Source organism: Macaca mulatta, chromosome 7, assembly GCF_049350105.2.
Source record: "Macaca mulatta isolate MMU2019108-1 chromosome 7, T2T-MMU8v2.0, whole genome shotgun sequence".
Lineage (NCBI taxonomy): Eukaryota > Metazoa > Chordata > Mammalia > Primates > Cercopithecidae > Macaca > Macaca mulatta.
The window spans coordinates 137,931,282-137,945,688 of record NC_133412.1 but is presented as its reverse complement, the minus strand read 5'-3'; the positions used below and the strand labels follow the sequence as shown (position 1 = coordinate 137,945,688).

At 43.2% G+C, this 14,407-nt stretch overlaps 1 protein-coding gene and 1 long non-coding RNA gene across 5 annotated transcripts in view; one reads left to right on the top strand and one right to left on the bottom strand.

Annotated features, from left to right (window-relative positions):
- SPTB (spectrin beta, erythrocytic) overlaps window positions 1-14,407 on the top strand; it is a 137,615-nt gene that overhangs the window by 37,404 nt on the left and 85,804 nt on the right. The window lies entirely within an intron of this gene.
- LOC144330296 (uncharacterized) lies at window positions 8,272-13,174 on the bottom strand. The gene is made up of 2 exons (XR_013396335.1): window positions 10,175-13,174; window positions 8,272-8,864 (listed from the first exon to the last, which is right to left on the bottom strand). It is a non-coding gene; the product is annotated as an uncharacterized LOC144330296 (long non-coding RNA).

Sequence of the window (14,407 nt, the reverse complement as noted above, 5' to 3'; positions counted from 1 at the left end):
GCAATAGGGCCGTGACCAAGTGGAAATGAGAGAGTAAGGAGTTTACTGTTTTGCTTGTTGTGAAGAACGGTGGTAAACATTCAAACATTGGTTTAGGTTTTTTTTTCCTAATAAAATATAAAAACATCTTTTCCTATTTTTTTGGAGGGAAAGGAGGGGGCAACAACGTGACAGAGCTTGAGTAGTAACTGTGTGACCGCTCGGCATCCTGCCCTGAGCATCTCTTCTGTAGACGTGTCTCAGGCATCACAGTAGAGATGTGGTTGCTTCCCCATGTCTTCTCCTGGACCTGTAAAAGCCTTGAGAAGCACAAAATACAGGCTGTTTGTTTTCATCAGAAACCTGTCATCCAGTATTTACAGAATCTACACAGATGCACAAAAAGGGCAAGATGGCCATTACCCATGTAGACGCTAGATAGCCTACGTCTGACGTTAAAAATTTTCTACTTCTACGTGTCTCCCCTACCCCTTTTTTTTTGAGACAGGGTCTCGTTCTGTCACACAGGCTGGAGTGCAGTGGTGTGATCACAGCTCACTGCAGCCTCAACCCCAGGCTCAAGTGATCCTTCCACCCCAGCCTCTCAAATAGCTGGGACTATAGGTGTCTGCCACCATGCCTGGCTAATTTTTTATTTTTTATAGAGACAGGGTCTCTCTATGTTGCCCACGCTGGTCTCAAACTCCTGGGTTCAAGTGATCCTCCTGCCTTGGCCTCCCAAAGTGTTGGGATTACAGACATAAGCCACTGCATCCAGCCTATATGTCCCCATTTTTAAGTGCCACAAGTAGAGGGGGGTGTAGTTGCCGTTTTATAATTGGAGAAACTGAGGCACAAACGGGGCTAACAATTTGTTCTTCTGGGCTGTGGAAACAGCAGCAGCCTTAGAGCAATGTTTGTAGACCACACAGGTTCAGAGCCTGTATACTCCTTGCCTGACACTCTATTAAGGACTTTAAATACATTATCTCATTTGATCCAAACAGCAGTGCTGTGAGCTGATGACTATTATTAACTTCATCTTATAGATGAAGAAATAGAGGCTTACAGACTTTAACTAAATGGCCTAGGGCCTCCCAGTTACTAAGTGGCTAAGTCTGGAGACATCCCCAGGCATTCTAACTCCAGATATACCTAACCACTACGCCGTACTGCCTGGTTCACGTCCCCAGATCAAAGTCACCTTAGAATACTATTTCTGCCATGAAATCCCCTGCCTGCTATCCTCTGGCTCTTTCTGGAAACTGGCTCCAGCCCTTGCTGAATGGAGGAGTACTGCTACCATGTACTAGGAAATGAGGTGTGGCAAGCGTTTTAGAGTTGCTTGCAGACTATTTTAGCAATGACCACTCACTTCTCTGCACCTTTCAAATGACCTATGCTGGCTTATGTGTCCACCACCATGGCCCCGCACACGTGCCTTCCTGGGAACGGCAGGCACTTGGCAGCTCTTCTGCCCCTTGCTCTAGGCAAGTTGTTTGGAATCAGGCCACTTTAAGAGAGGAATGTGGCGGCAGTTACTTTGCAAGCAGCTCAGTGTGACTATTGGTAAGGCACTGACGTGCCGTTCAGTGAAACTTCTGAGTAGCCCAGTTACAGTGCTCAGAACTGGGGGTGCTCTTGTCCCGGGTGCTTCCAGATAACATTTGCCGCACTCTTTAACAGATATGAGGAAAGTGTTATCAAACTGCGACACCTTGGGACACCTTCTGCAAGAAACCCTCTTCTAGTTCCATACACTGGGGTTTCCCTTCTGCATATAGGTAAATATGTGCTGTGTTAAAGAAAGACGCCCCCCCAAAAAAAGTGGGATGTCAGAGGGCAGCTGGGAGATTGGACATAGACATTTCCCTCTGACTCTGCCACTGGTCTGTCCTGGGAATGTTACCCACAATGCTTTCCTATCTTCTCTACGTCTGTGTTGATTTCGGGGAAAAAGTGCTTGGCAATCCTCACAAGAAATGTGGATCTGACGCAGGCTAGAGACCCAGTGCATTCTGTGTTTTGAAATCTCAGGGTGTGGATTAGCTGTGACCCTAAAGAGCCTTTTGGGCCTCCAGCGCAGATCATCTTTCTTTCCTGTTGCCTTTCTCGATGCTCTTGTTGCCTGGTGTTGAGCTGGAAGTGGAAGAATTCGTCTCAGATGATTTAAAAACTGTTTATAACCTCCCCACTCCTTTGATCTCCACATTCCTTCCTGCAGAGGGCTTGGGTCTGGCTCGGTTGACAGGGCAGTGATCACAGGAGGTAAGGGCAGGGGCTCTGACCCATACTGCCTGTGTTTGAATCCTGGCTCTGTCATTTACAGGCTGATGTGCTGGGGCAAGTCACTGAACCCTCTAACCTCAGTTTCCTAACTTATAAAATAGGGATAAGGAGAGTGGCTTGCACTCAGGGTTGTTCTGAGGAGACGATGTAATGGGGTTTACAAAATCCAATGCCAGGCACAAGGTAAACTCTCAGTAAATATACAATGACAATAGCTTCATAGCTGGAGAAATTTACTTCCTATTAACTGGGTGAGGAAACTGAAGCACAGAGAGAAGCAGTTTTTCCAGCTGTGCCAATAAGAAATGTTTAAATTACCTTCCTGACTGTAAGCTCCTTGAGGATAAGGAACACATATATAGCATCCCTTTGGGAAATATTTGGATAATTAAATTGATGTTTATAATGGTACTGTCTTGTATGGCAATAGCAGCAAGTTCTACAGGCCCTATCCACCTCTCTGTCCTGTGGTCTCCTCCCTAGAGGACTCTGCTCTATTGCTGATCTCCCTTCTGTGTAGCCCAATGTTGATCACATCGACAGACTCCAGAAGTAAGGAGCTCAGTACGTGTGTGTCAAATGTGAAGGGATGGTGAAGAAAGGGCTCTGTGGGTCACAGCTCAGCCAGGTGAGGTGTGTGAATATGTTCTCTCCTTCAGGTAGCAAGAAGCTTCTTAGAATAGCCTCATAGTTCTTTTGGGGAACTGGTCCACTGCAATAATGAGTGCAGCTTTAATAATTCACTCCACAAGTTCTGAGGTTGCATCTTACATGATTTCAGAATTACATATTTGACCATGCCTTTGCAGCAGTCCTTGTAACTTTCAAGACTTTTGCTTTTTTAGCATTTATAAAAGATACTTTGAGACCTTTAAAGCATGAAGCTAAACAAATGTCACAAAAAGTCTTTACTCTCTTGGCTTTTGCTTTCATAAGCAGGAAAGGCTCAAATAATGATGTTAGCCTCGTGGGGTATTCTCAATGGCCAGGAGAAAGGTGAGAAGTAGCTGATTCACTTGGAGGGATCCTAAGGTGGAAATGGGCCATTAGCAGTCTTTCCCCATCTTCTGAAAAGGCAGAGTTTTTCTTCTGAATGGGAACATCATGGAGCAGAACACATAACAAACTCTCAGAAGACATGAGTTCAAGCGTTGGTTCTGCCAAGAAAGGAACTTGATCTCTAAGTCTTAGTTTGTTTAACTGAAACTGAAATTAATAGTACCTTTCCTACCTGTCTCACAGGGTCATAAGCAGATCAGAGAGAAATTGCAGGAGATAACTTTCTGATGGGCATTGTTTACATAGACAATAAAGATCATCATTCTCTTTTATCAGCACCCAGCTCAGACGCCGTGTCTTCCATGAAGCCTTCTTTAATTTCTGTAGCTTTAAGTATTCTCTCTGACTCTGAAATTCTGTGGCACTTATTTATGCCTCTCTCTTGACACTTGCATAGCTCTATCTTGTTGTATCATTGGTATTAATATACCATGTGTTAGGCAACCTTAGGAAATAATTCATAAACTTCCACTATAGAATCTTGCTCAAGAAAAATCTTGCATTATTTAAAAATAAATTACGACAATTATTTGACATTTTTCTCATCAGAGCAGTTTATGGCAATGGGACTGCCAGGTAGTAAGTGCTCCATAATTATTTGCTTTTAATCTTTTCATTTATGTTTATTTATATTTTTAGTTTTAATATGTTACTTTTATGTCTATCAAAGCATAATTTACATACAGTAAAATTCACAAATTTCTATAGATTTTGACAAATATATATAGTTGTATCACCACCATCAAAATCAACCTCCAAAATTCCCTCATGCTCCTTTCTGTCAACCTATTTCCCCAACCCTACAATCCTAACCCCTGGCAACCACTGATTTGTTTCTTGTCCCTATAGTTTTGCCTTTTCTAGGACAGCATATACATTTAATCAGACAGTGAGCAGGCTGTTCAGTCCAGCTTCTTTTGCTTAGCAGAATGCATATGTGATACATTCATGTTGTGTATATATCAATTCTTACCCTTTTACCACTGAATAGTAGTCCATTTTGTAAGTGTACCACAATTGGTTTATCTATTCGCCAATCTGATGAACATTTAGGTTGTTTCCAAGTTTTAGTCAGTATAAATAAAGCCACTATAAATATTTGCATAGAGGCTTTTTTTTCTTTTTCTTTTTTGAAACAGTTTCACTCATGTCGCCCAAGCTGGAGTGCAGTGGCGTGATTTTGGCTCACTGCAACCTCCACCTCCCGGGTTCAAGCAATTCTACTGCCTCAGCCTCCCGGGTAGCTGGAATTACAGGCACACACCACCACCCCAGGCTAATTTTTGTATTTTTAGTAGAGATGGGGTTCCACCATTTTGGTCAGGCTGGTCTCAAACTCCTGACCTCAGGTGATCGCCCACCTTGCCCTCTAAAGTGTTGAGATTACAGACGTGAATCACTGCGCCCAGCCCTAAATATTTGCATAGAGGCTTTTGTGTGAACATGTTTTCATTTCTCTCAGGTAAGTACCTGGGAATGGAATTGCTAGTCATATGGTAAATATGGTATGTTTAACTTTACAAGAAACTGCAGAACTTTTTTTTTTTTAAAGCCACTCTAATAGATATAGAGTGGTGTCTACCTGTGGTTTTAATTTACATTTTCCTAATGACAAATGAATTTGAGCACACTTTCATGTGCTTATTTGTTATTATATTTCTTTTTTAGGTAAAGCATCTGTACAAATCTTTTGCTCATTTTAAATTGAGATTTTTTTATTGATGAGTTTTGAGTTTTTTATATATTCTGAATACAACTACTTTATCAGATACATGTTTTGCAAACATTCCTCCTAGTCTAGGGCTTGTATTTTCATACATTTTTAATTTTGGTGGTCAAATTGATCAAATCTTTCTTTTATGATACCTGATCTTTTATGGATTATACTTTTAGTGTTTAAAATATTTTGCTTAACCCAATGTCACAAAGATTTTCTTCTGATTTTTTTAATGGAAATTTTATGGTTGTAGGTTTTATATTTAGATCAATAATCCATTTTGAATTAATTTCTGTACATGGTATGAGGTATGGGTCAAGGTTCACTTTTTTTGCATATGGATATCCAGTTGTTCCAGTGGAATTTGTTAAAAAGACTATCCTTTCTCCATCAAGTTGTTTTTGTACCTCTGTTGGAAATCAATTGGCCATATATGTCAATCTATCTCTGGACTCTATTCCATTGATATATATGTCTATCCTCTTGCCATACTATTCTATCTTGATGACCGTAGCTTTGTGGTAAGTCTTGAAATCAGGTAATGTAAGTCCTCCAGTTTGGTTTTTCTTTCAAAATGGCTTTGTCTATTCTATTTTCTTAGCCTTTCCATAGAAATTTTAAAAATCAGCTTGTTGGCCGGACGCGGGGGCTCACGCCTGTAATCCCAGCACTTTGGGAGGCCAAGGCGGGTGGATCACCAGAGGTCAGGAGTTCAAGACCTGCCTGGCCAACAGGGTGAAACCCCATCTCTACTAAAAATACAAAAATTAGCTGGGCGTGGTGACAGGCACCTGTATTCCCGCTACTCGGGAGGCTGAGGCAGGAGAATCGCTTGAACCTGGAAGGCAGAGGTTGCAGTGAGCCGAGATCACACCACTGCACTCCAGCCCAGGCAACAAGAGCAAAACTCCGTCTCAAAAAAGTAAAAATTGAAAAAAAATCAGCTTGCTGATTTATCAAAAACAGTTCTCCTAGGATATTGACTGGCATTGCTTTGAGTTTATAGATCAGTTTAGAGAGAATTGACATCTTAACAATATTGATTCTTCCAATCCCTAGGCATGGTATATTTCCCCATTTATTTAGATCTTCGGTTTCTTTCTTTAATGTTTTTAGATCTTGCCCATTTTCTCTTATATTTATAGGTAAGGATGTAATAGGCTGTAGGTTGCTGTTGTTGAGTAAATACTTGAATTCATGAGTACATAAAAGTGTCAACCTACTTGTGAGTGCTTGTCTTGATTCCATAATTAAATACAAGATGCTAGAATAGGGTTGGAAAATTTATCAAATCTCTTGGTTATGAAGAGGCCAGCAGTGAGAATAAGAGGTCTGAGCCTCCAGGAGACAGGAAATCTGGACTTCATTCTGACACCCTCCCCAGCACATTCTTTAACCTTGGACAGCTTCTTTCCCCTGCCAAGGGTCTGCCTCCTAGCACAAGTTATACATTGAGAAGTCTGCATCTTTCAGGGATTCTCTGGGAAGAGCTCATTTTCTCTGTAGCTGCAATAGACAGCTGCCTTTCTTGCATGATTTGAAGGTGCTGAAGAGCCTGTCTGACCAGCCATTTCTCACCCATTAGCCTGATTTGGCTCCTAAATTTCCTCTTGCAAAAGATGTCCCTCCTTTGAGTAATATATTATATTTCCATAGGCCTTTATTCAGATGTGTTCCCTGAGAGGGATACTCTGGCTCCTTAGGAAGGTGGATAGTTACATCTGTTCCATCCAATTAACATGTACTGATTGAGTACCTACCATGTGCAAGGCACTTTTAAGACCTCCAGGTGAAAATGGCATCCTTCCCTTCAAGGAGTTTACAACGAAAGGAAATTAGGTTGTCAAAGTCAATTTTGTTTCGAAGTAGGATAACCGCTAGGTCTGAAGGAGCACTGCTTGAGTCAGTCAACTTGGAGGTTAGGAGGGCAGGGATGTTTGAGGCAGGGATGAAGGAGAAAGAGGGTCACAGAAGGGGCGATGGGGAAATGACAATAAACCCCACCGACCGTACCCTTTTTTCCATTTTGCCATGACAGCATATTGAGCAGACCCACAAACTCAATACCGAGAGACATTGTATGTTATTTGTAAATAATACCCTGAGGCAATCTGTTACTATACAGTTTATACATTATTTTCATATAACTTCATTTAATCTGTGCAGCAGCTTTATGTGGTAGGTGGTGAGTGTATTAATTAGGGCACCCTAACTGCTCCAATAAAGACTCCAAAATGAAATTTTATCTTTTGCTCAAATCATAGGCTAGTATATCAGTGTAAATCGAGGGGGAAGCTTTGCTCCTGAAAGTCATCCAGGAAATTCAGTTCTTTCCACCTTATGGCCCATCCTCTAGGTTCTAGGAATTTAGAGCAAAGAGTAAGAATGATGGGAAAGATTTTATGGCTAAGACCTTGAAGTGGTGAACATCATTTCTGCTCATTCAACCTCACAGCCTCACCTAACTGCAAGGACAACTGGAAGGTGCCTCCAAGCTGTGCGTGCAGAAAGCAGAATATGGATAATGGTAGACCCCACCAATCTCATTTTATAGGTAGGGAAACTGAGGTACTGAGTCATTAAGTGAGCTGTAGAAGAACACATCATTGCTAAGTAGGACAGGATTTCAACTTAGGTCTTCTATTTGGATAGAATGGGAATAATAATGGCAGTAATAACAATAATAATATCTAACAGTTTTTGAGTATGGGTGGGTATTCAATGGAACAATATACATAAAGGCCTTAGTATGTTTCAGATTCCCTTTCTAGCTCTGAGCTCTGCAACACAATCCTATAAAGAGCCACGTATCTTTCCTGAGCAGCAGAGGGACAGCAGGAGCTGGTAGCTGGTGGCTGCCTGTCAGCAGAGCCCACCACAGGGCTGAATCGACTCTAATGGTGGAATGCTGCTCTCCCTGCAGACCTGGGAGATTGTGCACACCAGGAACTGACTCTGGGCTGGGTGAGGTGGCTCGCGCCTATAATCCCAGCACTTTGGGAGGCCGAGGCAGGCAGATCATCTGAGGTCAGGAGTTCGAGACCAACCTGGCCAACATGGTGAAACCCTGTCTCTAGTAAAAATACAAAAACTAGATGGGCAAGGTGGCGAGTGCCTGTAATCCCAGCTACTCAAGAAGCTGAGGCAGAAGAATCATTTGAACCCAGGAGGTGGAGGTTTCAGTGAGCAGAGATTGCACCACTGCACTCCAGCCTGGGTGACAGAGCGAGACTCTGTTTCAGAAAAAGAGAATGGACTCTGCAGGGCCTGAAGAAGCTGGACTTAATTTTGCTCAGTACCAAAGCTGCCTCTTTCAAGCACCTTCCCAAATGTTCCCAGGGGACAGCCCCACTGAGTCAGGCTAGGCATGCTGGCCAGGGATGAGAAAACCTCTAGCCAGGCCCTGTTCCCTCAGGAGTCCTTGTGGGCCCCAGCAACTTTTAAAAGATAAAATTTCACTTAATTCTTTTGAAAGCTCTAACATGAATGAATAAGTAAATTGGCACCCATAACTTATATATTATTTATAGGTTAGACTTTTAAAATAGCTCTTTTTGTTTGGAAACCATTCTAAGACTGACATTTCTGTGACACGAGAAAGAAACTATAAAAGACTTCTCAACTAAGTAAGGTAGGGCTTCCCTGTCTAGAAAAGTTCTGCATGTGAAGCTGCTGCTTTTATCAATTTTTTGGGTGAGGAAATTGAGGTGTGGGTTGTGTCAAAGCTGTCCTAAGGGATTTCAAGATTTGTAGAGATTCAGGCTGGGTACAGTGGCTCATGCCTGTAATCCCAGCACGTTGGGAGGCCAAGGTGGGTGGACTGCTTGAATCAGGAATTCCAGACCAGCCTGGCCAACAAGGTGAAACACCACCTCTACAAAAAATACAAAAATTAGCCGAGTATAGTGGCACGTGCCTGTAGTCCTAGATGCTTGGGAGGCTGAGGTGGGAGAACTGCTTGAGCCTGGGAGGCAGGGATTGCAGTAAGTGGAGATCGTGCCACTGCACTCCAGCCTGGGCAACGAGATTGAAATCCTGTCTCAAAAAAAAAAAAAAAAAGATTTGTAGAGTTGGTAGGAATTTGGGCCCTGTTGCCACTGCCCATCCCTTTTGCCACACCGTCTAGCAGGAGAGGAAGAGGTGGTTAACAATGTGTGGTTGAGCCAGTCATGGTGGCTCACAACTGTAATCCCAGCACTTTGGGAGGCCAAGGCAGGTGGATCATCTGAGGTCAGGAGTTTAAGACCAGCCTGACCAATATGGTGAAACCCCGTCTCTACTAAAAATACAAAAATTAGCCAGGCATGGTGGCGGGCGCCTGTAGTCCCAGCTACTTAAGAGGCAGAGACAAGAGAATTGCTTGAACCCAGGAGGCGGAGGTTGCAGTGAGCCAAGATCACACCACTGAACTCCAACCTGGGTGACAGAGCGAGACTCCAATTCAAAAAAGAAACAAAAAAACAATGTGTGGTTGAGGCAGGAGGAGTGACAGGGACAATGTCAGGGCATTGATGATGAATCTACAGTGCTACTGCAACATGCTATGCTTCCAACCTTCTTGCCACCTTGACCTCCAAATTGGCCTCCACATGGTGTGTCCTCTGTGGGAACTGCTTTTATCTTCTTAAGGAGCAGCACTCTGCATTTCTCAATTCTCATCCATTTTTTCAAAAACGATCTTTAGCTCATTTCATGTACCTGGCATTACGTTGGGCTGTTGGGATAAGAAGAATGAATATGGATGGTCCCTGACCTCAGGTAGCTTACAGTCAGTCTGGGAGAGACAGAGAACTAGACTGTGATGCTACAGTGTGGCAAGTGCATTGATGAAGATGAGCACGAGTGTGATGGGAACACTAAAGAAACACCCCACCTCTGCCTGCTGCAGGGGATGGTGGTAGAGGTGGGAGGTTTCTTTTTTTTTCCTTTTTTTTTTTTTTTTTTTTTTGAGATGGACTCTTGCTCTGTCACCCAGGCTGGAGTGCAATGGCCCAATTTTGGCTCACTGCAACCTCTGCCTCCCAGGTTCAAGTGATTCTCCCACCTCCGCCTTCCCGAGTAGCTGGCACTACAGGTGTGCATCACCATGCCCAGCTAATTTTTGTATTTTTAGTAGAGCCTGTGTTTCACCATGTTGGCCAGGCTGGTCTCGAACTCTCAACCTCAGGTGATCCACCTGCCTTGGACTCCCAAAGTGCTGGGATTATGGGCGTGAGCCACCACACCCAGCAGAGGTGGGAGGTTTCTTGAAGGAAATGAGGCTGGGCTGAGTTCTGATAGAGAAGAAATTATTCTGTAAAGGAGCAAGGATTTTTCGGGCTTAGGGAACAGCATGTGCAAATAACATGTTCAGAGAGAGCCAGGGACCTAAATGGAGTTCCTATGGCTGAATGTAGGATTGGAGAAGTTGGGGGGAAGGATTGGATGGAAATAGTAATCAGGGAGGGACTAGATCACAAAGGGCTTTGTCTGTGATTTATTATGGGTTTTAAACTCCCTTCTGAGATAGAGAAGAGCTGTTAAAGTATGTAAGTGATGTCATCTTTGTATTCTAGGATGGCCTTTCTGGCTTCAGTGTGGAAAATGGGCTTGTGTGGTAGGCCAAAGAACAAATATAGATACAAAGACCAGCAGAAACCACTAGACTTGAGAAGGCAGTGGCCAGAAGTGTGGGGAGCAGTGGAGATGGAGAAGAACAGAGATTGGAGAGATAGAAAAAGGGCTGGTGTGATGAGACGGAAGAAGGGCATGGAGCATGGTCTGAGGTTTTGGTTTGGGCCACTGGGATGTTGACAGACAGGAAGCATGGCAGGAAAAATGGGAAAAGGATGAGGATAGATTCCACTGGGGGTTAGGGTAAACATGAGGGACTTGTGGGCCTTCTAGGTGGATGTTCTGAAGGCGGGTAGACACGATGGATTCAGAATATTTGAAAGTCATTAGCATAAGATGGTAATTCAAGTCATGGGAGTGAAGGAAATAGCCTAGGAACAGTGTGTAGACCGAGGAAGAAGTGGAGGGGCCCAGGAGATAACTTTGGGGACCATCACTATTTAAGAGACAGGCCAAGGAAGAGTAGCCCACAGAGAAGGCCAAGGAGGAAGGGCCAGAAAGTTAAGAAGGGAACAAGGAGCATGTCCTGGAAGACAAAGGAAATGATTTCAGAAAATTTTGGAATGGCCAACAGAGCCTAATGCTGCTAAGTAAGATAAGACTTGAAAAGCATCTCCTGCTTTAAGTAACAAGGAAGGGAGGTATCAGCTATTTTGGCAAGAATAGCTTCATGGAAGCTAGATTTCAGTGAGTTGAGGAGTGACTTGAGGATGGGATGAAGAAGCTAGAAGCTACCATGAATATAGATAAGTACACTGTATCTATTTTCACCTCTGGAGTGGAGGGCTGAGGTCATCATACTTCTCAGTTCATCATCATTTTCCAGGCAAGGCCCTTCTCTGTGGTTGGTTGATTGATTGATTTCCTTTTATTTCCATTTTCCTTTTCTATTCTCTTCACTCCACATAAAGACAACCATTTTTATGTGTTTAAGAGTTTTCCTTTAATTTGCATATGTCCTTGTATGGGTATTGGCTTATATGCACATATTTTTAAATTATGCCAATGATGTTATAGATCTCATTCTGTTTCCTATGTATTTTGTTCAGCACTGTTTCTATGATCCCCCAGCATTGCCATGTGTCCTCCACGTGTTCATTCACCGCATTTTACCTGGCCCTGCCCCAGTGGTGGACACACAGGTTATTTCCACCTGCCAGTCACCACAATCAATGCCTCAGTAAACATTCTGGCATATGTCCTCTTCTAGGCCTGTGCGAGTAGAGTCACACTTAGCCTGCCTGAGTCCTGGCAGACAGCCTGCCAGAATGGCTGGGCCAGTCCACACTCCCACCAGCAGTGCACAAGGCAGCCCCTTTCCACATCAGCGTCTACGTTCAGCATGACCCAGCTTGCTAATGTTTGCCTGTGGGGTCTCCTTGTTTTAATCTGCATTTCTCAGGTTACTCATGGGCTTGAGTATCTCTTCTTAGGGTTTTAGCTTTTTAGGTTTTCACTTCTATGAATTACTCGTTCATGTCCTTGGCAACTTTGTCAAGAATTTTGGCTCTGAAAGAAAGGAGAGAGAAGATGGCAAGAAGGACTTTTGCTAAAGATGGGAAAGACCTGTGCATCTGAAAATGCAGAAGAGAGAAAAAGCTAGAGATTCATGTTTCTCCCAGGATTTGAGGAATGGGCAGCAGGAAGGAATGCAAAGATCTGACCTCCCTTGGTAGTGGCAGTGAGGTTGGTGGGGAGGAAGTGGCAGTGAGGTTGGTGGGGAGGAAGTGAGACTGAGGAGGGGGAGTCAGTGCATGGGTCACCACCAGCTTTCCCTGAGCCCATCTTGCCTGCCCCCTCCACTTGAGGGGGAAAAGAGGCAGCCGGGGATCCGTGGGGTTGGATGGGGGGAAAAGGCAACCTCACTCAGATTCTGAGAACATGATATACATGTGTTTCTAAATGTTTGAAAATTGTATTTGTTTTAAATTTTAAGGGGATGGGAGAGGTAGCTAAATATCAGGGGATGGGATATGGCATAAATAAAGTTGTCAAGGCACATGACACCATGGTGGGGACAGGGGCCATGTGAGCCCTCCTGACTAAAGCAGAGTTCACATAAAGGAGAGTGTGAGCTCAGCACCAAATGGTGCAGGACTTTGGATTGGACTGCACTGCTGAAAGCTTACAGAGTGGGGGTGTGTCAGCATGAGGGGCCATGCAGGAGGGACTGTGAAGGGACTGAGTACAGACAGAGATGGACCAAGTGGGAAGAGATGAGGGCCTGAGTGAAGTAGAATTTTAAAACATAAAGAAATGATGAATGAAAGACCCTGCCAGAGGCTTAATGACTAGCCTTGGTGATGAATAAATATTGAATAAACAGTCAGTACATGTACATGGGATAACTGAGTATGTGGGTCAGGGAATATGATGGGATAGAAGGCTTTAAAAAGGCTCCAGAAGGCAGAGGTTACAGTGAGCCGAGATCGTGCCACTGTGCTCCAGCCTGAGCAACAAGAGTGAAACTCCGTCTCAAAAAATAAAATAAAAATAAATAAATAAATAAAAAGACTCCAGAGTTTGAGATCAGGTCTGTAGGATGAGGCTAATATTTACTGAGCACCTACTAAGTCCCAGGCCAAGTACTAGGCACTGGAGTACAATAATGAAAAAGACAGACATGACAGACATGGCTGCTGCATGTAAGGAGGCTATAGTCTAGGCATAAAGAAAAAAAAAAAGAGAAAACAGACAGATACATGAATAATTACAATTATAATAAGTTCTATAGAGTTAAGCAGATTGTCAAAAAGACTGAGGCTAACAGAGCGGGGAGCTACCTTAGAGAAGGTGAGCAGGGAGGACTTCTACAAGAAAGCCATGTCTGAGAAGAGACCTGAGGAATGAGAAGGAGCCAGACATGCAGAGATGCTCCAGGAAGTGTCTGGGGCAGTGGGCACAGCATGCACAAGAGCCCTGAGCTGGGGAGGACATTTCAAGTTTGAAGAACTGAAAGAAGGCTGGCAGGTTACCTGTAGGGGGTGTGGGGAGATGAGCTTGGAGAAGATGGGAAGGACCTTAGGACCATGGGAAAGGGTTGACTTTTATTCTAGGTTCCAGTTGTGCCTAGGGCATATGACTGTATTTTACAAATTTAATTTATTATTAACTGCCAATTTTATCAAAGTTTTTATTATACAAAATTTCAAGCATAAAAAGTAGAGAGGATAGAATCATGAACCCCCATAAGTAGATCACTCCAAGCCAATAACCAACAAGTGGTTTCCCACTTGTTTCATCTGCTTCTTATTTTGCTGAAGCACATTTAAGCAAATCCCAGACATCATGTCATGTCCCCCACTACATTTTTGAGCATTGCAAAAAAAACCTCATTTTCTTACATAACCATAATGCCATGATCACATCTAACAAAACTGACTAATTCCTAGGTACCAATCAATATTGAATCTGTAATTCAGATATCCCTGATTGCCTCGTAAATGTGTTTTTTTTAAAATTCAAGATCCAAACAAGGTGCATTATATTTGATTATAATATCTCCTGAGTCTCTTGATCTATAGCAGTCCTCACTCCCTGCCTCTTTTTTGTCTGTTTTAATGCCTCTGACTTGTTGAAGAAGCTGAGTCAGTTGTCTGCAGAATGCCTTACATTCTGGGTTTGTTTCTTTGCTTCCTCATGTGGTTATTTATCTTGATTTCCTATAATTCCTATAAATGGGAAGTTAGCTCTAAAGCTTAATTATTAATAAATTCAGGTTCAACTTTTTTGGCAAGAACATCATAGGTC